A 23,937-nucleotide genomic window follows, 5' to 3' on the forward strand; every position below is an offset into this window, starting at 1 on the left:
GATCGGGGTGGTGGTCCCCCTCTTTAAAAAGGGGGACCGGAGGGTGTGTTCCAACTATAGAGGGATCACACTCCTCAGCCTCCCTGGTAAGGTCTTTTCGGGGGTACTGGAGAGGAGGATCCGCCGAATAGTTGAATCTTGGATTCAGGAAGTGCAGTGTGGTTTTCGTCCTGGCCGTGGAACAGCGGACCAGCTCTATACCCTCCGCAGGATCCTGGAGGGTGCATGGGAGTTCGCCCAACCGGTCTACATGTGTTTTGTGGACTTGGAGAAGGCGTTCGACCATGTCCCTCGGGGACTCTTGTGGGGGGTGCTCCGGGAGTATGGAGTGCCGGACTCCTTGATATGGGCTGTTCGGTCTCTGTATGACCGGTGTCAGAGTTTGGTCCGCATTGCTGGCAGTAAGTCGGACATGTTTCCTGTGAGGGTTGGACTCCGTCAGGGCTGCCCTTTGTCACCGATTCTGTTCATAATTTTTATGGACAGAATTTCTAGGCACAGCCAGGGCGTTGAGGGGGTCTGGTTTGGCTACCTCAGAATCGGGTCTCTGCTTTTTGCGGACGATGTTGTTCTGTTGGCGTCGTCAGGCCGTGACCTTCAGCTCTCACTGGAGCGGTTCGCAGCCGAGTGTGAAGCGGCTGGGATGGGAATCAGCACCTCCAAATCCGAGACCATGGTCTTCGGCCGGAAAAGGGTGGAATGCAATCTCCGGGTCGGGAATAAGATCCTTCCCCAAGTGGAGGAGTTCAAGTATCTTGGGGTCTTATTCACGAGTGATGGACGAATGGAGCAGGAGATTGACAGACGGATGCGGGCTCTGCACCGGCCCGTCGTGGTGAAGAAGGAGCTGAGCCAGAAGGCGAAGCTCTCGATTTACCGGTCAATCTATGTTCCTACCCTCACCTATGGGTAGTGACCGAAATAACGAGATCGCAAATACAAGCGGCCCAAATGAGTTTCCTCCGCAGGGTGTCTGGGCTCTCCCTTAGAGATAGGGTGAGAAGCTCGGTCATCCGGGAGGGGCTCGGAGTAGAACCGCTGCTCCTCCGCATCCAGAGGAGTCAGATGAGGTGGCTCGGACATCTGGTGAGAATGCCTCCTGGACGCCTCCCTGGTGAGGTGTTCTGGGCCCGTCCCACTGGGAGGAGGCCCCGGGGAAGACCCAGGACACGTTGGAGAGACTGTTTCTCGGCTGGCCTGGGAACGCCTCGGGGTCCCCCCAGAGGAGCTGGAGGAAGTGGCCGGGGACAGGGACGTCTGGGTCTCTTTGCTCAAGCTGCTGCCCCCGCGACCCGATCCCCGGACCAGCGCAAGATGATGGATGGAAGGTATTTTAAGTGCATTTCTTCATAATATCCAGCACAACTGTGAAAGTGAAGAGATTTTTAACATTAGGAAGATACTGGGAAATGTTGTCTATAAGGCAAGCAATGATCTATAACATAAATCTTAGTTTAGTTGAATTATCGACAAGTTACATAGAACTAAATTTATTAATGCAAACAGAAAAAACACAACATAGGTGAATCTGAACCAAGACCCCATAGATTTTATATTCTCTCTAAGATCCATAAGGAACCCAATACTTAGACGATACCTTGGGAGATTCCTCCGTGAACACCCATTGTGTCGGAATCTGGAAACGAATTCATCGAATTTCATTTATACACTCTTTCAATTAAACATCAAAGACACTTATCATTTTATTGATGTGGAGAGTCTTAAATACCAATATTGATGCTTAGTTTCTAGTCTAATTAGGTCCCAATAAGCCCAAATAGCAAAGAGAAATAAAAAATGCATGTAAAAAAAAATCACCTTGGGCCTTAGTAGGTTGAGATCAAACTTGTCCTACAGATTTAATGCTACAGACTTCAAACTTGGCAAGGTGACTCTTAAGACATGGGGGGTATAATTCATGGAAAAACTTTTTCAAAACTTAAAGGGCGTGGGAACGCCTCAAAGTTTGATGACTCGCCATCACTCGACTCAAAAAATGAAGTCGCTTATAACTCCCACATACATTATCCAATCTGTCCCAAACTTCATACGGTGATTGCTGGACCCAGCCTGAACGCGCAAATATAACATAATGACATCCACCTATAGCGCCACCTGCTGGTGGTCGGAAATGTCTTTTTTTTTCCACACCTCGCATTTGATCAAACTCGCTCCTACAGATTTAATGCTTTAAGCTTCAAACTTGGCCAGGTTACTCTTAAGACATGGGGGGAAAAATTCATGGAGAAACTTTTTCAAACCTCCAAGGGGATGGCCGGCCCAACGTACGCACATCCCAACGTACGCCACCTCGGTCCCGCCTACAGCTGCTTGCAGCTTTCTAGTTCTTTCTTTCTTTCTTTCTTTCTTTCTTTCTTTCTTTCTTTCTTTCTTTCTTTCTTTCTTTGCAAAAGGTCTGCGAAAACTCATGAAATTTTGCGAGCGCCACCTGCCAGTCGACGACATGAAAGTATCTAAACTTTATATTTTTGGGAGTCGCTCATTGACTCTGTAGCGCCCCCTACGATGCTTAAAAATGGTCCCCTTAATAGGATTAGTTTTGCGTAGGACGATGAATTTCGGTACACTCATTCATCATGCCCAGATGCACAAAAAAGTCTCTTCCCGCCATGGTCCCATGTCCACAGGAAGGCGGCCATTTTGGATTGAAAGTGAGTTTTTATGCCATTTTTGACCGATTCCACGCCTTGCATAAGATCGAACTTGTCCCACAGATTTAATGCTACACTCTTCAAACTTGGCCAGGTTACTCTTAAGACATGGGGGGAAAAATTCATGGGGAAACTTTTTCAAAAGGGCGTGGCCGTGGCGACGCCTCAAGTTTGATGACTTGCCATCACTCGAATCAAAATTCAAGTCGCTTATAACTTCCACATGCATTATCCAATCTGTCCCAAACTTCATAAGGTGAATGCTGAACGCGTACATATTATCATAGTGACATCCACCTATAGCGCCACCTGCTGGTGGTTGGAAAAGTATTTTTTTTCCACACCTCGCATTTGATCGAACTCCTCCTACATATTTCATGCTACAAGCTTCAAACTTGGACAGGTTACTCTTAAAACATGGAGAAAGTTTTTCAAACCTCAAAGGGCGTGGCCGTGGCGACACCTCAAATATATGACTGGCCACAAAAAATTAAGTCGCCTATAACTTCCACATACACTATCCAATCTGTCCCAAACGTCATTCGGTGATTGCTGGACCCAGCCTGAACGCGCACATATAAAATAGTGACATCCACCTACAGCGCCACCTAATGGTGGTCAGAAATGTCTTTTTTTTAACACACCTTGCATTTGATCAAACTCCTCCTACATATTTCATGCTAAAATCTTCAAACTTGGCCAGGTTACTCTTAAGACACGGGGGGAAAATTAATTGAAAAACTTTTCAAAACTCTGAACGGTGTGGGCGTGGCCAGGCAGTGAAAATCATGTGATGGCGTTTGTGATTTGAAAGCCTTATCATCATCGCATTTTCAAAAATCCCGCTGCATTGGGGTTATTATGTGCTCGTACGTACGGAGAGGGTATCGTGCGTGTGGGCAGAGCTGCAGCTCCAGCGTCCAGCGCATGCCCCAACGTACGCACATTCCAACGTACGTCATCTCGGTCCTGCTCACAGCTGCTTGCAGCTTTCTAGTTATTGATGTTGTTATTACAATCATTGTAAATATTTAACAAAAATTTGAGCTACTTGACTAATTTGAATTTCCCCCATTGGGGGATGAATAAATTATTTTTCTAATTTCTGGTGAATATTAAATTAACACTATTTATGAAACAAATATACAAATGCTGTATAACTGTTTTGATCTCTTCTCAAAGCAGCTTTTTTGTATTTGATTCACGAAGAAATAAGTTGATGTAAGTTTCTCCAAGGCTTGGCCTTAATGAAGACTTGCGTGACCTCAAGGCTTCAGGAAATCGGAGGCTAGTTGAAACATTAACATGATAAATTCCCTGATGCTCTCCTCTCTTCTTTTCTGTCTGTTACACTTACATTATGCGAGGAGCAGATCTTATTTCAGCATGAAAAACGATTTTTCATGTGTATTAATATGGTATTCCTGAAGACAAAATAATAATCAAGATGAAGTAAAAACATGCAAAACCATGGGCGTAATTTCGGCATGGATATAAGGGACGCGTCCCCACCAATATCCAGCGATTATCGTTTTGTCCGCACCAATTTGATCACTGGGGCTGGGGAGAAAAAACGGTCTCCCGTCTCATTCGCATTGCGGCGAAGAAAGGGTTAACCAAAAGTCCTTTGCCAAAGGCTGACGACCAATCTGATTGGCTGTGCCTTCCCCTTCTTTCACGTGAGACTCTAGGTTGTGTATGGTTGCTAGGAGGCAGGAGCGCCAAAAAAAAAAAAAGCTGAGGTCTTTTCGGTAGGTTCTATCACTGCGCTAATCAGTGGTGTTACCACACGGTACGTTATTAAATTACTCTGGCAGGCTAACGTTCCAGAATCTTTGGTGCAACAAGGGTGACACGGGCACATGACTGCCAAGTGAGATGGCAGGCAAAAGAAAAAAAGTGGACATACGGAGCTACTTTTCAAAGAAATCTGTAAGTCACACTATCACTCGCTAATGAAATGACGTTTGGAACACAGCCCGTTAGCAGGGCAAACTCGTTATCTATGAATCAAGTTGTCTACGATGGCACAACTAACTGCAGAGACTGTTGTGCAGTTGAATATCCAATGAATGAAATGGCATTCATGGCCCATTTTATTGTCCAGGTGACAGATCCAACATCACAACGCCACACTACAACACAGGCAGACGGCGATGGAGAGAAAGAGTCACAGGTGAAGTTGAATGATGATTAGTTGCCGAAGTTGTCCTGTAATTTACCATGGGTTACATAACCAATGATAGGCTGATGATGGTTCATTACTGTCTTTGAGTGCATTAAGTGAATGCTCATGGGATGTCACTGCTATTTAACAGGTGACAGCTCAGCCATGTTCTAATAGCTCAGACAAAGGCGAAGAGACAGGAGCACAGGTGAATTTTATTGTTGATTATTGATTGATACTACTAGTAATTTTTAACACAATTCATGTTGGTAGATGAATGTTGGTTAATGATGTAAAGTGATTAATTGGTGTATGCTTGGCAAAAAAATGAATTGACATGTTATGGTTTTTTTGTACGTCGTATCAATGTATTATTTTATCAGGTGGCAATCATGACACATGATACAGGGGAAGATACAGGAGAAGAGTCAGGGTCAAAGGTGAGGTCAATTAAGAACAACCATGTTTTTTAATGTGAGGATAAAAAGTATGCAGTTAATTATGTGGGTGGTGATATCATGAGGTCACATGTAATTATCATCACATAATGTTACAGTATGGCTAATGGTATCATGTGGGCTATTTCTAAGGAAACTGGCACACCTGTAGTGAGCATCAGGGAGAGCAGCAGTGAGAGTGACACCGGCAGTGATGAAGAGCAGTGTAGTGGTGGTGATAGTCTGGACATAGGCAATAAGCCAAACCAGCCTGACCCAAAATCCATCCCAGATCAAACATTGACCAGTAGGGTCCTCCATTTTCAAGAAAGGTGGTATAAACAGTACCCATGGCTTCATTATAGTCCTGCAGTAAAGGGAGTTCTCTGTTTTTACTGTGTGAAGGCATATACTGTACAGAAAAGTGCTATGTCAAAAAAAGCAGACCCTGCATTCTCCTCCAAGGGGTATACAAACTGGAAGAATGCGCTTGAAAGATTTGAACGGCACCAAAATTCTCAGGCCCATCATCATGCAGTCACAGTGCATGCTCAACAAGCAGCCCCCATAGATTCACAACTCTCAAGTGCCTGGTCAAAACAGCAGGGAAATGCCAGACACTGCTTAAGAAGTATTGTTGGTTCAGTACAGTTCCTTAGCAGGCAGGGATTGGCAATGCGTGGCCATGGAAAGGAAGATGGTAACCTGTTTCAACACTTGAAACATAAAGCCAAGGATGACGCCTGTCTCTCTGACTGGTTGTCCACCATGATTATACATCTCCAACAGTGCAAAATGAGATTTTACAGTTGTTTGGCACCTGTATAGTTAAAGATATTGCACAAACTCTCAGATCTCTGTCTGTGCAGCAGTTCTCCATCATTATAGATGGTACTCAAGATATTTCAGGGACTGAGCAAGAGTCCATATGTTTTAGGTATGTGGATGAGGATCTGGTTCCACATGAGGTGTTTGTGGGCTTATATCAAGTGTCAAGAACTACTGGAGTGGAGATAGCAAGAGCAGCGGTGGATGTGCTTTTGAGGCTGAATATCCCATTGGCATATTTGAGAGGTCAGGCATATGATGGTGCAGCAAACATGTCAGGATCGTATTCAGGTGCACAGGCAGAAATGAAAAAAACAGCAACCACTGGCATTGGATGTGCACTGCGGGCCTCACTGCCTGAACCTGATAACACAGGCTGCATGTCAGGCCAGTCCTTTAATTCGTGATGCCTTAGAGTGGGTGCATGATCTGGGGACATTAAGCAAGCAGTCAGGCAAATTCAAGGGCATGTTTTCAGCTGTAGCCGCAGATTCAGAGGGACCAAATGTGTCTCTTAGACCACTCTGCCCAACCAGGTGGACAGTAAGGGGAAATGCTGTCAAAGCCGTGCTATCTCAATATGAGAGTGTGCTGGTGAGCCTAGAGGAGATGGCAGCAAGTGGGTCAAGCTCAGCTGCTAAGGCAAATGGTTTGCATGACAGATTTTCAAAGGGAAAGATAGTGCTTGGGCTTCTAGTGGCATTGGAGGTCATTGAGGAGCTAGAATGCCTCAATAAGTCCCTGCAGAAAAGAACAGCAACAATTGCTGGAATGAAGGAAGCAATAGAGTGCGTCAAATCCACCCTACAGGGTAAAAGAAATGAGGAAAAATTCCAGAAAGTGTTCGATAAAGCTGTGGAAATGGTGGATTCCCTGGAACTTGAGCCAATTCAGATTCCTCACCAGAGACGGCCACCGAAACGGTACACTGGTGAGGCAGGCAGTCACACTCCCAAGACACCTGAGGAGTCTTACAGACCAGAATTTTACAAGGTGCTGGATACTGTAGCTGTTCAGTTTGAGGATAGGTTTAACCAACCTGATCTGTGTGTCTTGCAGAAATTGGAAGAAACTCTGCTGTCTGGAAAGGTGGATGGCATTGTTGATCAGTACCCAGAAAATAACAGGCAGACTCTTGAGATTCAGTTGGCCATGTTCAGGTCAAAATATACATTCACATCTAGTAGTGAGGTGGCTACTATTATCAGAGGGATGCCAGTTGAGGTGAGGGGTTTGTTTAATGAAGTGGAAAGCCTTGTCAGGCTGCTTTTAGTTGTGCCAGTTTCATCAGCTGAAGCAGAGAGAAGCTTCAGTGCCCTGAGAAGGCTGAAAACATGGCTGCGGTCAACAATGACCCAAGTGAGATTGAACAATGCAGCTGTATGCCATGTTCATCAGGACATACTGGATAATATAGACATAAAACAAATATGCCAACAGTTTGTCGCAGTTAACGATCGACGTAGGCATGTGTTTGGCTCCTTCACATAGACCCATTCTTGTGCTCATCAGTTGAGATGACAGTTGCAGTATGGCTGAAATACTTACTAAGTCTTGAGGAGTAAAGTAATGTTAAGATGTAAAGTGATGTTAAGATGTAAGTATTTATTTAGTTAGTTCTCCTTTCATATAGCATGCCCTACACCATTGCAGAAGGAAAGTTCATTGTTTAAATATAAATCACTTAGACTAACTGCTTAATGCTGTATAGTTGAAAATAAAGTAGGCCTACATTTTTTCTGTTATTGTAATGTTTTGTTTCATGGAGACCCGTTTCACGGCAGAAGTAAACAGACGTGTAAACTATCAATGTGTGTCATTGATTGATTCGGTTGTACACCGACTGAAGGTATATCATTTGTGGCAGTTTTGGGGGGTGGGGGTGGGGGGGATTAGGTCCCTGTCCCCACCAATGTCAAAGCCAAAGTTACACCCTTGAAAGTGATAACAGGTATATTCTTGAAACTACAGTTGATGGGCAGAACGATGGTCTTAGACCAGTTGATAGAGTAGTCAGAAAGTGCTGAGAATTTATTTATGAGTGTGATCGTGTGAGTGAGAGATGTCTCTGAGTTCTGAAGGAAAAGTAATACATCATCAGCATAAAGACTTATTTTGTGTTCAATATTTTTGGGATGGATGCCTTTAATATTTCTATCTTGTCTGATAGCGGCTGCTAAAGGTTCGATGAAGATTGCAAAAAGTGAGGGTGAAAGTGGGCAACCCTGTCTGGTACCTCTCTGCAGACTGAAGCTTGGAGAAATTTGATCATTTGTCCTGACACATGCATTTGGGGAGCTATATAGTATCCTTATCCAGTTAATGAAGTACGCCCCAAACCCGACATTGTTTAATGCTGCAAATAAAAATTTCCAGTTAACTTTATCAAATGCTTTTTCAGCATCTAAAGAGACGATTGTTGACGATTCCAAGTTGCTGATGGTAGAATAATCTATGAGATTAATTAGTGTGTGTGTGTGTTAGTGGATGAGTGTCTACCCTTTATAAAACCTGTCTGGTCAGGATGTATTATAAGGGGAGTTATTTTTTCTATTCTTTCGGCGAGAGCTTTGCAGATTATTTTGAGGTCTACATTTATTAGTGATATTGGGCGGTAGCTGGATGGAAGTACAGGGTCTTTTCCTGGTTTCTGTAGAAGGATAATGTTAGCAGAGTTCATGTTAGGGGATAATCTGCCATTCGATAACAACAGCAGAACTGTCTTAAGTTTACGCTAAACACAGTGCACAAACCTGATTCCCTCATTCCCTGACCGGGAATCGAACCCGGGCCGCGGCGGTGAGAGCGCCGAATCCTAGCCACTAGACCATCAGGGACCCAAAAGCAGTGCACACGGTACAGGTTGCAACACTGTGGTGAACTCTTCCTAACTGGCAAATTATTTGGCACAGTGCATTGTACTGAAGTTGTGGACATTTTAGCCTTAGATGAAAGCAATTCTGCACATCTGGAGAATAAATCCAAGCAAGAACAAGTTTCACGCTTTAGACTTCTCTCTTATTTCAGGGAGAAATAGAAAGATTCCTGAGTAAGAGTGAGTGTGTCATAGCCCTGCAAGAAAAACAGTTGATAGATGACTAAATCAGGGTCTGTCAGGGCGTTGGTGGTATAGTGGAGAGAATAGCTGCTTCCCAAGCAGTTGACCTGGGTTCGATTTCCGGCCAGTGCATTCTCTGCTCCTTGTATAATCAACTTTCAAATGTACCTTGCTATCTCTACTTCTGTTCAGACAATGGGTGGCTTGTTGGGCAAGCACAGTCTCAAGCTTAAAGCATTCTAACAACTCTTCAACCAAGGAAGCATGCTTTTCTATGACTCTTCAGTTAAAGTGATGGTCTGTTATTTCATGTGCATTCTAAGATCCTCCTCTACAAAGCAAGTGGGGAAGATTAGATTCCACAGTGCCGTACGACACAAAAAACGGCACTCCTTCAATCTCAATACAAGACGGATGGACGGCCAGCACCTGCCAGATCGCCAAATGCTCCAAGTCCGCGGTTAAAAACATTTCGTCCGACAATAGACCATGAAATTTCTCTTTTTCTGTATCATTCGTGGATGCCCATGTCATTTAATGACAAATGGCATTTGTCTTTGCTGCTCAAGATGTTATTAAGCACCGTGTTACACATCAAAGTATCAGAAAAACTTGATCATTCTTTTAGTTTTTAAAAGCCACAACGGTCCTAGAGCTGCTGGAAAGAGTTAAGCGAGCCCTTCTCTAAAGAGAAGTAGTAAATCTGCTGGCTGTAAAGTGTTATTTCAAATCAAGTGGTGCGCATAGGATGACTTCTTACAAACCAACGTTCCTATTGAATTTGTGACAGGGCTCAATTAAATTGACATTCTAGATGGATATCATTCGATAACAACAGCAGAACTGTCTTAAGTTTTACGCTAAACACAGTGCCAAAACCTGATTCCCTCATTCCCTGACCGGGAATCGAACCCCGGCCGCGGCGGTGAGAGCGCCGAATCCTAGCCACTAGACCATCAGGGACCCAAAAGCAGTGCACACGGTACAGGTTGCAACACTGTGGTGAACTCTTCCTAACTGGCAAATTATTTGGCATAGTGCATTGTACTGAAGTTGTGGACATTTTAGCCTTAGATGAAAGCAATTCTGCACATCTGGAGAATGAATCCAAGGAAGCACAAATTTCACGCTTTAGACTTCTCTCTTATTTCAGGGAGAAATAGAAAGATTCCTGAGTAAGAGTGAGTGTGTCATAGCCCTGCAAGAAAAACAGTTGATAGATGACTAAATCAGGGTCTGTCAGGGCATTGGTGGTATAGTGGAGAGGATAGCTGCTTCCCAAGCAGTTGACGGGGGTTCGATTCCCGGCCAATGCATTCTCTGCTCCTTGTATAATTAGCTTTCAAATGTACCTTGCTATCTCTACCTCTGTTCATACAATGGGTGGCTTGTTGGGGAAAAACAGTCTCAACCTTAATGCACTCTAGCTACTCTTCAACCAAGGAAGCATGTTTTGCTATGACTCTTCAGTTAAAGTGATCGTCTGTTATCTCATGTGCATTCTAAGTTCCTCCTCTACAAAGCAAGTGGGGAAGATTAGATTCCACAGTGCCGTACGACACAAAAAACGGGCCTCCCTCAAACTCAATACAAGACGGACGGACGGACGGATGGACGGCCAGCACCTGCCAGATTACCAAATGCTTCAAGTCCGCGGACAAAAACATTTTGTCCGACAATAGACCATGAAATTTCTCTTTTTCCGTATCATTCGTGGATGCCCATGTCATTTAATGACAAATGGCATTTCTCTTTGCTGCTCAAGATGTTATTAAGCACCGTGTTACACATCAAAGTATCAGAAAAACTTGATCATTCTTTTAGTTTTTAAAAGCCACAATGGTCCTAGAGCTGCTGGAAAGAGTTAAGCGAGCCCTTCTCTAAAGAGAAGTAGTAAATCTGCTGGCTGTAAAGTGTTATTTCAAATCAAGTGGTATGCATAGGATGACTTCTTACAAACCAAGGTCCTATTGAATTTGTGACAGGGCTCAATTAAATTGACATTCTAGTTGGATCTCATTGGATAACAACAGCAGAAGTGTCTTAGGTTTACGCTACACACAGTGCCAAAACCTGATTACCTCATTCCCTGACCGGGAATCGAACCCGGGCCGCGGCGGTGAGAGCACCGAATCCTTGCCACTAGACCATCAGGGACCCAAAAGCAGTGCACACGGTACAGGTTGCAACACGGTCGTAAACTCTTCCTAACTGGCAAATTATTTGGCACAATGCATTGTACTGAAGTTTTGAACATTTTAGCCTTAGATGAAAGCAATTCTGCACATCTGGAGAATGAATCCAAGCAAGCACAACTTTCACGCTTTAGACTTCTCTCTTATTTCAGGGAGAAATAGAAAGATTCCTGAGTAAGAGTGAGTGTGTCATCGCCCTACAAGAAAAACAGTTGATAGATGACTAAATCAGGGTCTGTCAGGGCATTGGTGGTATAGTGGAGAGAATAGCTGCTTCCCAAGCAGTTGACTGGGGTTCGATTCCTGGCCAATGCATTCTCTACTCCTTGTATAATCAGCTTTCAAATGTACCTTGCTATCTCTACCTCTGTTCAGACAGTGGGTGGCTTGTTGGGGAAACACAGTCTCAAGCTTAATGCACTCTAGCTACTCTTCAACCAAGGAAGCATGTTTTGCTATGACTCTTCAGTTAAAGTGATGATCTGTTATCTCATGTGCATTCTAAGTTCCTCCTCTACAAAGCAAGTGGGGAAGATTAGATTCCACAGTGTCGTACGACAAAAAAACGGGACTCCCTCAAACTCAATACAAGACGGATGGACGGCCAGCACCTGCCAGATCGCCAAATGCTCAAAGTCCGCGGACAAAAACATTTCGTCCGACAATAGACCATGAAATTTCTCCTTTTCCGTATCATTCGTGGATGCCCATGTCATTTAATGACAAATGGCATTTGTCTTTGCTGCTCAAGATGTTATTAAGCACCGTATCACACATCAAAGTATCAGAAAAACTTGATCATTCTTTTAGTTTTTAAAAGCCACAACGGTCCTAGAGCTGCTGAAAAGAGTTAAGCGAGCCCTTCTCTAAAGAGAAGTAGTAAATCTGCTGGCTGTAAAGTGTTATTTCAAATCAAGTGGTGCGCATAGGTTGACTTCTTACAAACCAACGTTCTTATTGAATTTGTGACAGGGCTCAATTAAATTGACATTCTAGATGGATATCATTCGATAACAACAGCAGAACTGTCTTAAGTTTACGCTAAACACAGTGCAAAAACCTGATTCCCTCATTCCCTGACCAGGAATCGAACCCGAGCCGCGGCGGTGAGAGCACCAAATCCTAGCCACTAGACCATCAGGGACCCAAAAGCAGTGCACACGGTACAGGTTGCAACACTGTGGTGAACTCTTCCTAACTGGCAAATTATTTGGCACAGTGCATTGTACTGAAGTTGTGGACATTTTAGCCTTAGATGAAAGCAATTCTGCACATCTGGAGAATAAATCCAAGCAAGAACAAGTTTCACGCTTTAGACTTCTCTCTTATTTCAGGGAGAAATAGAAAGATTCCTGAGTAAGAGTGAGTGTGTCATAGCCCTGCAAGAAAAACAGTTGATAGATGACTAAATCAGGGTCTGTCAGGGCATTGGTGGTATAGTGGAGAGAATAGCTGCTTCCCAAGCAGTTGCCTGGGGTTCGATTCCTGGCCAATGCATTCTCTGCTCCTTGTATAATTAGGTTTCAAATGTACCTTGCTATCTATACCTCTGTTCAGACAATGGGTTGCTTGTTGGGGAAACACAGTCTCAAGCTTAATGCACTCTAGCTACTCTTCAACCAAGGAAGCATGTTTTGCTATGACTCTTCAGTTAAAGTGATGGTCTGTTATCTCATGTGCATTCTAAGTTCCTCCTCTACAAAGCAAGTGGGAAAGATTAGATTCCACAGTGTCGTACGACAAAAAAACGGGACTCCCTCAAACTCAATACAAGACGGATGGACGGCCAGCACCTGCCAGATCGCCAAATGCTCAAAGTCCGCGGACAAAAACATTTAGTCCGACAATAGACCATGAAATTTCTCCTTTTCCGTATCATTCGTGGATGCCCATGTCATTTAATGACAAATGGCATTTGTCTTTGCTGCTCAAGATGTTATTAAGCACCGTGTTACACATCAAAGTATCAGAAAAACTTGATCATTCTTTTAGTTTTTAAAAGCCACAATGGTCCTAGAGCTGCTGGAAAGAGTTAAGCGAGCCCTTCTCTAAAGAGAAGTACTAAATCTGCTGGCTGTAAAGTGTTATTTCAAATCAAGTGGTGCGCATAGGTTGACTTCTTACAAACCAACGTTCCTATTGAATTTGTGACAGGGCTCAATTAAATTGACATTCTAGATGGATATCATTCGATAACAACAGCAGAACTGTCTTAAGTTTACGCTAAAACCAGTGCCAAAACCTGATTACCTCATTCCCTGACCGGGTATCAAACCCAGGCCACGGCGGTGAGAGCGCCGAATCCTAGCCACTAGACCATCAGTGACCCGAAAGCAGTGCACACGGTACAGGCTGCAACACTGTGGTGAACTCTTCCTAACTGGCAAATTATTTGGCACAGTGCATTGTACTGAAGTTGTGGACATTTTAGCCTTAGATGAAAGCAATTCTGCACATCTGGAGAATGAATCCAAGGAAGCACAAGTTTCACGCTTTAGACTTCTCTCTTATTTCAGGGAGAAATAGAAAGATTCCTGAGTAAGAGTGAGTGTGTCATAGCCCTGCAAGAAAAACAGTTGATAGATGACTAAATCAGGGTCTGTCAGGGCATTGGTGGTATAGTGGAGAGGATAGCTGCTTCCCAAGCAGTTGACGGGGGTTCGATTCCCGGCCAATGCATTCTCTGCTCCTTGTATAATTAGCTTTCAAATGTACCTTGCTATCTCTACCTCTGTTCATACAATGGGTGGCTTGTTGGGGAAACACAGTCTCAACCTTAATGCACTCTAGCTACTCTTCAACCAAGGAAGCATGTTTTGCTATGACTCTTCAGTTAAAGTGATCGTCTGTTATCTCATGTGCATTCTAAGTTCCTCCTCTACAAAGCAAGTGGGGAAGATTAGATTCCACAGTGCCGTACGACACAAAAAACGGGCCTCCCTCAAACTCAATACAAGACGGACGGACGGACGGATGGACGGCCAGCACCTGCCAGATTACCAAATGCTTCAAGTCCGCGGACAAAAACATTTTGTCCGACAATAGACCATGAAATTTCTCTTTTTCCGTATCATTCGTGGATGCCCATGTCATTTAATGACAAATGGCATTTCTCTTTGCTGCTCAAGATGTTATTAAGCACCGTGTTACACATCAAAGTATCAGAAAAACTTGATCATTCTTTTAGTTTTTAAAAGCCACAACGGTCCTAGAGCTGCTGAAAAGAGTTAAGCGAGCCCTTCTCTAAAGAGAAGTACTAAATCTGCTGGCTGTAAAGTGTTATTTCAAATCAAGTGGTATGCATAGGATGACTTCTTACAAACCAAGGTCCTATTGAATTTGTGACAGGGCTCAATTAAATTGACATTCTAGTTGGATCTCATTGGATAACAACAGCAGAAGTGTCTTAGGTTTACGCTACACACAGTGCCAAAACCTGATTACCTCATTCCCTGACCGGGAATCGAACCCAGGCCACGGCGGTGAGAGCACCGAATCCTTGCCACTAGACCATCAGGGACCCAAAAGCAGTGCACACGGTACAGGTTGCAACACGGTCGTAAACTCTTCCTAACTGGCAAATTATTTGGCACAATGCATTGTACTGAAGTTTTGAACATTTTAGCCTTAGATGAAAGCAATTCTGCACATCTGGAGAATGAATCCAAGCAAGCACAACTTTCACGCTTTAGATTTCTCTCTTATTTCAGGGAGAAATAGAAAGATTCCTGAGTAAGAGTGAGTGTGTCATCGCCCTACAAGAAAAACAGTTGATAGATGACTAAATCAGGGTCTGTCAGGGCATTGGTGGTATAGTGGAGAGAATAGCTGCTTCCCAAGCAGTTGACTGGGGTTCGATTCCTGGCCAATGCATTCTCTACTCCTTGTATAATCAGCTTTCAAATGTACCTTGCTATCTCTACCTCTGTTCAGACAGTGGGTGGCTTGTTGGGGAAACACAGTCTCAAGCTTAATGCACTCTAGCTACTCTTCAACCAAGGAAGCATGTTTTGCTATGACTCTTCAGTTAAAGTGATGATCTGTTATCTCATGTGCATTCTAAGTTCCTCCTCTACAAAGCAAGTGGGGAAGATTAGATTCCACAGTGTCGTACGACAAAAAAACGGGACTCCCTCAAACTCAATACAAGACGGATGGACGGCCAGCACCTGCCAGATCGCCAAATGCTCAAAGTCCGCGGACAAAAACATTTCGTCCGACAATAGACCATGAAATTTCTCCTTTTCCGTATCATTCGTGGATGCCCATGTCATTTAATGACAAATGGCATTTGTCTTTGCTGCTCAAGATGTTATTAAGCACCGTATCACACATCAAAGTATCAGAAAAACTTGATCATTCTTTTAGTTTTTAAAAGCCACAACGGTCCTAGAGCTGCTGAAAAGAGTTAAGCGAGCCCTTCTCTAAAGAGAAGTAGTAAATCTGCTGGCTGTAAAGTGTTATTTCAAATCAAGTGGTGCGCATAGGTTGACTTCTTACAAACCAACGTTCTTATTGAATTTGTGACAGGGCTCAATTAAATTGACATTCTAGATGGATATCATTCGATAACAACAGCAGAACTGTCTTAAGTTTACGCTAAACACAGTGCAAAAACCTGATTCCCTCATTCCCTGACCAGGAATCGAACCCGAGCCGCGGCGGTGAGAGCGCCAAATCCTAGCCACTAGACCATCAGGGACCCAAAAGCAGTGCACACGGTACAGGTTGCAACACTGTGGTGAACTCTTCCTAACTGGCAAATTATTTGGCACAGTGCATTGTACTGAAGTTGTGGACATTTTAGCCTTAGATGAAAGCAATTCTGCACATCTGGAGAATAAATCCAAGCAAGAACAAGTTTCACGCTTTAGACTTCTCTCTTATTTCAGGGAGAAATAGAAAGATTCCTGAGTAAGAGTGAGTGTGTCATAGCCCTGCAAGAAAAACAGTTGATAGATGACCAAATCAGGGTCTGTCAGGGCATTGGTGGTATAGTGGAGAGAATAGCCGCTTCCCAAGCAGTTGACCCGGGTTCGATTCCCGGCCAATGCATTCTCTGCTCCTTGTATAATTAGCTTTCAAATGTACCTTGCTATCTATACTTCTGTTCAGACAATGGGTGGCTTATTGGGGAAACACAGTCTCAAGCTTAATGCACTCTAGCTACTCTTCAACCAAGGAAGCATGTTTTGCTATGACTCTTCAGTTAAAGTGATGATCTGTTATCTCATGTGCATTCTAAGTTCCTCCTCTACAAAGCAAGTGGAGAAGATTAGATTCCACAGTGTCGTACGACAAAAAAACGGGACTCCCTCAAACTCAATACAAGACGGATGGACGGCCAGCACCTGCCAGATCGCCATATGCTCCAAGTCCGTGGACAAAAACATTTCGTCCGACAATAGACCATGAAATTTCTCCTTTTCCGTATCATTCGTGGATGCCCATGTCATTTAATGACAAATGGCATTTGTCTTTGCTGCTCAAGATGTTATTAAGCACCGTGTTACACATCAAAGTATCAGAAAAACTTGATCATTCTTTTAGTTTTTAAAAGCCACAACGGTCCTAGAGCTGCTGGAAAGAATTAAGCGAGACCTTCTCTAAAGAGAAGTAGTAAATCTGCTGGCTGTAAAGTGTTATTTCAAATCAAGTGGTGCGCATAGGATGACTTCTTACAAACCAAGGTCCTATTGAATTTGTGACAGGGCTCAATTAAATTGACATTCTAGATGGATATCATTCGATAACAACAGCATAACTGTCTTAAGTTTACGCTAAACACAGTGCCAAAACCTGATTCTCTCATTCCCTGACCGGGTATCAAACCCAGGCCACGGCGGTGAGAGCGCCGAATCCTAGCCACTAGACCATCAGGGACCCGAAAGAAGTGCACACGGTACAGGTTGCAACACTGTGGTGAACTCTTCCTAACTGGCAAATTATTTGGCACAGTGCATTGTACTGAAGTTGTGGACATTTTAGCCTTAGATGAAAGCAATTCTGCACATCTGGAGAATGAATCCAAGGAAGCACAAGTTTCACGCTTTAGACTTCTCTCTTATTTCAGGGAGAAATAGAAATATTCCTGAGTAAGAGTGAGTGTGTCATAGCCCTGCAAGAAAAACAGTTGATAGATGACTAAATCAGGGTCTGTCAGGGCATTGGTGGTATAGTGGAGAGGATAGCTGCTTCCCAAGCAGTTGACGGGGGTTTGATTCCTGGCCAATGCATTCTCTGCTCCTTGTATAATTAGCTTTCAAATGTACCTTGCTATCTCTACCTCTGTTCAGACAATGGGTGGCTTGTTGGGGAAACACAGTCTCAAGCTTAATGCACTCTAGCTACTCTTCAACCAAGGAAGCATGTTTTGCTATGACTCTTCAGTTAAAGTGATCGTCTGTTATCTCATGTGCATTCTAAGTTCCTCCTCTACAAAGCAAGTGGGGAAGATTAGATTCCACAGTGCCGTACAACACAAAAAACGGGCCTCCCTCAAACTCAATACAGGACGGACGGACGGACGGACGGACGGACGGACGGCCAGCACCTGCCAGATTACCAAATGCTCCAAGTCCGCGGACAAAAACATTTTGTCCGACAATAGACCATGAAATTTCTCTTTTTCCGTATCATTCGTGGATGCCCATGTCATTTAATGACAAATGGCATTTCTCTTTGCTGCTCAAGATGTTATTAAGCACCGTGTTACACATCAAAGTATCAGAAAAACTTGATCATTCTTTTAGTTTTTAAAAGCCACAACGGTCCTAGAGCTGCTGAAAAGAGTTAAGCGAGCCCTTCTCTAAAGAGAAGTACTAAATCTGCTGGCTGTAAAGTGTTATTTCAAATCAAGTGGTGCGCATAGGATGACTTCTTACAAACCAAGGTCCTATTGAATTTGTGACAGGGCTCAATTAAATTGACATTCTAGTTGGATCTCATTGGATAACAACAGCAGAAGTGTCTTAGGTTTACGCTACACACAGTGCCAAAACCTGATTCCCTCATTCCCTGACCGGGAATTGAACCCGGGCCGCGGCGGTGAGAGCACCGAATCCTTGCCACTAGACCATCAGGGACCCAAAAGCAGTTCACACGGTACAGGTTGCAACACGGTCGTGAACTCTTCCTAACTGGCAAATTATTTGGCACAATGCATTGTACTGAAGTTTTGAACATTTTAGCCTTAGATGAAATCAATTCTGCACATCTGGAGAATGAATCCAAGCAAGCACAACTTTCACGCTTTAGACTTCTCTCTTATTTCAGGGAGAAATAGAAAGATTCCTGAGTAAGAGTGAGTGTGTCATCGCCCTGCAAGAAAAACAGTTGATAGATGACTAAATCAGGGTCTGTCAGGGCATTGGTGGTATAGTGGAGAGAATAGCTGCTTCCCAAGCAGTTGACCTGGGTTCGATTCCTGGCCAATGCATTCTCTACTCCTTGTATAATCAGCTTTCAAATGTACATTGCTATCTCTACCTCTGTTCAGACAATGGGTGGCTTGTTGGGGAAACACAGTCTCAAGCTTAATGCACTCTAGCTACTCTTCAACCAAGGAAGCATGTTTTGCTATGACTCTTCAGTTAAAGTGATGGTCTGTTATCTCATGTGCATTCTAAGTTCCTCCTCTACAAAGCAAGTGGGGAAGATTAGATTCCACAGTGTCGTACGACAAAAAAACGGGACTCCCTCAAACTCAATACAAGACGGATGGACGGCCAGCACCTGCCAGATCGCCATATGCTCCAAGTCCGCGGACAAAAACATTTCGTCCGACAATAGACCATGAAATTTCTCCTTTTCCGTATCATTCGTGGATGCCCATGTCATTTAATGACAAATGGCATTTGTCTTTGCTGCTCAAGATGTTATTAAGCACCGTGTTACACATCAAAGTATCAGAAAAACTTGATCATTCTTTTAGTTTTTAAAAGCCACAACGGTCCTAGAGCTGCTGGAAAGAGTTAAGCGAGACCTTCTCTAAAGAGAAGTAGTAAATCTGCTGGCTGTAAAGTGTTATTTCAAATCAAGTGGTGCGCATAGGATGACTTCTTACAAACCAAGGTCCTATTGAATTTGTGACAGGGCTCAATTAAATTGACATTCTAGATGGATATCATTCGATAACAACAGCATAACTGTCTTAAGTTTACGCTAAACACAGTGCCAAAACCTGATTCTCTCATTCCCTGACCGGGTATCAAACCCAGGCCACGGCGGTGAGAGCGCCGAATCCTAGCCACTAGACCATCAGGGACCCGAAAGCAGTGCACACGGTACAGGTTGCAACACTGTGGTGAACTCTTCCTAACTGGCAAATTATTTGGCACAGTGCATTGTACTGAAGTTGTGGACATTTTAGCCTTAGATGAAAGCAATTCTGCACATCTGGAGAATGAATCCAAGGAAGCACAAGTTTCACGCTTTAGACTTCTCTCTTATTTCAGGGAGAAATAGAAATATTCCTGAGTAAGAGTGAGTGTGTCATAGCCCTGCAAGAAAAACAGTTGATAGATGACTAAATCAGGGTCTGTCAGGGCATTGGTGGTATAGTGGAGAGGATAGCTGCTTCCCAAGCAGTTGACGGGGGTTTGATTCCCGGCCAATGCATTCTCTGCTCCTTGTATAATTAGCTTTCAAATGTACCTTGCTATCTCTACCTCTGTTCAGACAATGGGTGGCTTGTTGGGGAAACACAGTCTCAAGCTTAATGCACTCTAGCTACTCTTCAACCAAGGAAGCATGTTTTGCTATGACTCTTCAGTTAAAGTGATGGTCTGTTATCTCATGTGCATTCTAAGTTCCTCCTCTACAAAGCAAGTGGGGAAGATTAGATTCCACAGTGTCGTACGACAAAAAAACGGGACTCCCTCAAACTCAATAGAAGACGGATGGACGGCCAGCACCTGCCAGATCGCCAAATGCTCAAAGTCCGCGGACAAAAACATTTCGTCCGACAATAGACCATGAAATTTCTCCTTTTCCGTATCATTCGTGGATGCCCATGTCATTTAATGACAAATGGCATTTGTCTTTGCTGCTCAAGATGTTATTAAGCACCGTGTTACACATCAAAGTATCAGAAAAACTTGATCATTCTTTTAGTTTTTAAAAGCCACAACGGTCCTAGAGCTGCTGGAAAGAGTTAAGCGAGCCCTTCTCTAAAGAGAAGTAGTAAATCTGCTGGCTGTAAAGTGTTATTTCAAATCAAGTGGTGCGCATAGGTTGACTTCTTACAAACCAACGTTCTTATTGAATTTGTGACAGGGCTCAATTAAATTGACATTCTAGATGGATATCATTCGATAACAACAGCAGAACTGTCTTAAGTTTACGCTAAACACAGTGCAAAAACCTGATTCCCTCATTCCCTGACCAGGAATCGAACCCGAGCCGCGGCTGTGAGAGCGCCGAATCCTAGCCACTAGACCATCAGGGACCCAAAAGCAGTGCACACGGTACAGGTTGCAACACTGTGGTGAACTCTTCCTAACTGGCAAATTATTTGGCACAGTGCATTGTACTGAAGTTGTGGACATTTTAGCCTTAGATGAAAGCAATTGTGCACATCTGGAGAATAAATCCAAGCAAGAACAAGTTTCACGCTTTAGACTTCTCTCTTATTTCAGGGAGAAATAGAAAGATTCCTGAGTAAGAGTGAGTGTGTCATAGCCCTGCAAGAAAAACAGTTGATAGATGACTAAATCAGGGTCTGTCAGGGCATTGGTGGTATAGTGGAGAGAATAGCCGCTTCCCAAGCAGTTGACGGGGGTTCGATTCCCGGCCAATGCATTCTCTGCTCCTTGTATAATTAGCTTTCAAATGTACCTTGCTATCTATACCTCTGTTCAGACAATGGGTGGCTTATTGGGGAAACACAGTCTCAAGCTTAATGCACTCTAGCTACTCTTCAAACAAGGAAGCATGTTTTGCTATGACTCTTCAGTTAAAGTGATCGTCTGTTATCTCATGTGCATTCTAAGTTCCTCCTCTACAAAGCAAGTGGGGAAGATTAGATTCCACAGTGCCGTACGACACAAAAAACGGGCCTCCCTCAAACTCAATACAAGACGGACGGACGGACGGCCAGCACCTGCCAGATTACCAAATGCTCCAAGTCCGCGGACAAAAACATTTTGTCCGACAATAGACCATGAAATTTCTCTTTTTCCGTATCATTCGTGGATGCCCATGTCATTTAATGACAAATGGCATTTCTCTTTGCTGCTCAAGATGTTATTAAGCACCGTGTTACACATCAAAGTATCAGAAAAACTTGATCATTCTTTTAGTTTTTAAAAGCCACAACGGTCCTAGAGCTGCTGAAAAGAGTTAAGCGAGCCCTTCTCTAAAGAGAAGTACTAAATCTGCTGGCTGTAAAGTGTTATTTCAAATCAAGTGGTATGCATAGGATGACTTCTTACAAACCAAGGTCCTATTGAATTTGTGACAGGGCTCAATTAAATTGACATTCTAGTTGGATCTCCTTGGATAACAAAAGCAGAAGTGTCTTAGGTTTACGCTACACACAGTGCCAAAACCTGATTACCTCATTCCCTGACCAGGAATCGAACCCCGGCCGCGGCGGTGAGAGCACCAAATCCTAACCACTAGACCATCAGGGACCCAAAAGCAGTGCACACGGTACAGGTTGCAACACTGTGGTGAACTCTTCCTAACTGGCAAATTATTTGGCACAGTGCATTGTACTGAAGTTGTGAACATTTTAGCCTTAGATGAAAGCAATTCTGCACATCTGGAGAATAAATCCAAGCAAGAACAAGTTTCACGCTTTAGACTTCTCTCTTATTTCTGGGAGAAATAGAAAGATTCCTGAGTAAGAGTGAGTGTGTCATAGCCCTGCAAGAAAAACAGTTGATAGATGACTAAATCAGGGTCTGTCAGGGCATTGGTGGTATAGTGGAGAGAATAGCTGCTTCCCAAGCAGTTGACCTGGGTTCGATTCCCGGCCAGTGCGTTCTCTGCTCCTTGTATAATCAGCTTTCAAATGTACGTTGCTGCTCAAAATGTTATTAAGCACCATGTTACACAAAGTTCTTTTAGTTTTTAAAAGCCACAATGGTCCTAGAGCTGCTGGAAAGAGTTAGTTTTTCTCAGTCGCTTTGGTACAATTCTCGAATCATCCTCGCCATTTTCAAAACAGTACGCCATTTGGACAAATAGCAAAACACCATGGATGACCTGCAAAAGCCACTCTTGCTCAAAATCCTTAGTTCATCTCTCAAAACTAAATATATGTGTCAATGAACATGTCAGTGCCATCAGAATATCAAGTCCTTGTGTACGGAGAAGACAGTCAAATTGCTTAGTCATGTTGTCAATATAACAGTGTACTCTGGAGGGATGTTCTGATGTAAACTATGGCTAAGTTTTGATGACAATTATTGTAATTTACACCTTAGTGTACGTGTGAGATTGATTACAAGAGACAAGATTCACAATTACCCTTTTACTGTTTGTAATTTGTACAAAAAAAAAAAAAGACAGCACTTCATAGCACAAAGAAAAAGTAGAAATGTGAACCTACAATCTAGTAAGGGAAAACTGTACATACAGTGCTGTAGGAATTACAGTGTAGACAGTCTTCCTAGACCTGTTGACGTTCCTGTCTGTTGGGCCACATTCTCATCCACGTCACATTGAATATTATCTCCTGCGATGCAGCGTGGAAAGAATCTTCTTGAGTGTTTTATCCAGCCTCTGCAGGCATCTACTGTGATGTCCTCACACGCTGCATCCATGGCAGCCAGAAGGGTAATTTGTGTATGTGGCTGGCGCTCATACACTTTCCAACGCCACGCAGAGAAAAACTCTTCAATAGGGTTAAGGAATGGGGAGTAGGGTGGGAGGAACTCCATCAGCATCCTATTGTGAGCTGCAAACCATTGCCTGATGATGTTTGAGTGATGGAAGCTGACATTGTCACAAATTACCACATGCTTTGGCAAGTCATCTCCAATCTGACCTCTCATGTTCAGGGATGAGATCCCTGTAAAGAGCGTCTAAAAAGGTGACTAGACGATCTGTGTTATATGGACCAATAAGGGGAATATGCGTTAGCACAACATTTTCTGAGATGGCAGCACCCATTGTTATGTTCCCGCCCCGTTGGCCTGGCACATCAACTGTCGCTCTGTGTGCCCAATGACATTTCGCCCACGCCTTCTGCGTTTTGTGAGGTTGAAGCCAGCCTCATCCATGTAGATGAAGCTGTGCGGTGGCTCGCTTGCTTCCAGTTCCATTATACGCTATATCCAGAATACACAAAATTAGTTTTATGAGTTACATGCATTTTCATTTTGATAAGGTTACATCAAATGTATACAGCACATATTGCATCTTCTTTTCTACAGCCATAGCAAATGTGTAAAGGTCACACTTACTGTACTGTATATCACTATGCAATGTTGTACTGTTTACTGTGAAGTACGGCTACTGTATGCTCATACATGTTTTACCTGTACATAATGGTAGCGCAGCTCCTTCACTCTTTCTTCATTTCTTTCAAAGGGAACAGTGTACAGCTGTTTCATATGCATTTGGTGTCTTT

At 43.5% G+C, this 23,937-nt stretch overlaps 9 non-coding genes across 9 annotated transcripts; 2 read left to right on the forward strand and 7 right to left on the reverse strand.

Annotated features, from left to right (window-relative positions):
- Positions 1 to 8,869: 8,869 nt before the first annotated feature.
- trnae-cuc (transfer RNA glutamic acid (anticodon CUC)) lies at positions 8,870 to 8,941 on the reverse strand. The gene has a single exon. It is a non-coding gene; the product is annotated as a tRNA-Glu (tRNA).
- A 1,112-nt stretch (positions 8,942 to 10,053) lies between these two features.
- Positions 10,054 to 10,125, reverse strand: trnae-cuc (transfer RNA glutamic acid (anticodon CUC)). The gene has a single exon. It is a non-coding gene; the product is annotated as a tRNA-Glu (tRNA).
- A 1,122-nt stretch (positions 10,126 to 11,247) lies between these two features.
- trnae-cuc (transfer RNA glutamic acid (anticodon CUC)) lies at positions 11,248 to 11,319 on the reverse strand. The gene has a single exon. It is a non-coding gene; the product is annotated as a tRNA-Glu (tRNA).
- A 3,486-nt stretch (positions 11,320 to 14,805) lies between these two features.
- On the reverse strand, positions 14,806 to 14,877 carry trnae-cuc (transfer RNA glutamic acid (anticodon CUC)). Its single transcript has one exon. It is a non-coding gene; the product is annotated as a tRNA-Glu (tRNA).
- A 1,463-nt stretch (positions 14,878 to 16,340) lies between these two features.
- trnag-ccc (transfer RNA glycine (anticodon CCC)) lies at positions 16,341 to 16,412 on the forward strand. The gene has a single exon. It is a non-coding gene; the product is annotated as a tRNA-Gly (tRNA).
- A 756-nt stretch (positions 16,413 to 17,168) lies between these two features.
- On the reverse strand, positions 17,169 to 17,240 carry trnae-cuc (transfer RNA glutamic acid (anticodon CUC)). The gene has a single exon. It is a non-coding gene; the product is annotated as a tRNA-Glu (tRNA).
- A 1,130-nt stretch (positions 17,241 to 18,370) lies between these two features.
- trnae-cuc (transfer RNA glutamic acid (anticodon CUC)) lies at positions 18,371 to 18,442 on the reverse strand. The gene has a single exon. It is a non-coding gene; the product is annotated as a tRNA-Glu (tRNA).
- A 1,109-nt stretch (positions 18,443 to 19,551) lies between these two features.
- trnae-cuc (transfer RNA glutamic acid (anticodon CUC)) lies at positions 19,552 to 19,623 on the reverse strand. Its single transcript has one exon. It is a non-coding gene; the product is annotated as a tRNA-Glu (tRNA).
- A 2,649-nt stretch (positions 19,624 to 22,272) lies between these two features.
- On the forward strand, positions 22,273 to 22,344 carry trnag-ccc (transfer RNA glycine (anticodon CCC)). The gene has a single exon. It is a non-coding gene; the product is annotated as a tRNA-Gly (tRNA).
- Positions 22,345 to 23,937: the final 1,593 nt, after the last annotated feature.

This window comes from Odontesthes bonariensis, chromosome 8 (assembly GCF_027942865.1).
Source record: "Odontesthes bonariensis isolate fOdoBon6 chromosome 8, fOdoBon6.hap1, whole genome shotgun sequence".
Taxonomy (NCBI): Eukaryota; Metazoa; Chordata; class Actinopteri; order Atheriniformes; family Atherinopsidae; genus Odontesthes; species Odontesthes bonariensis.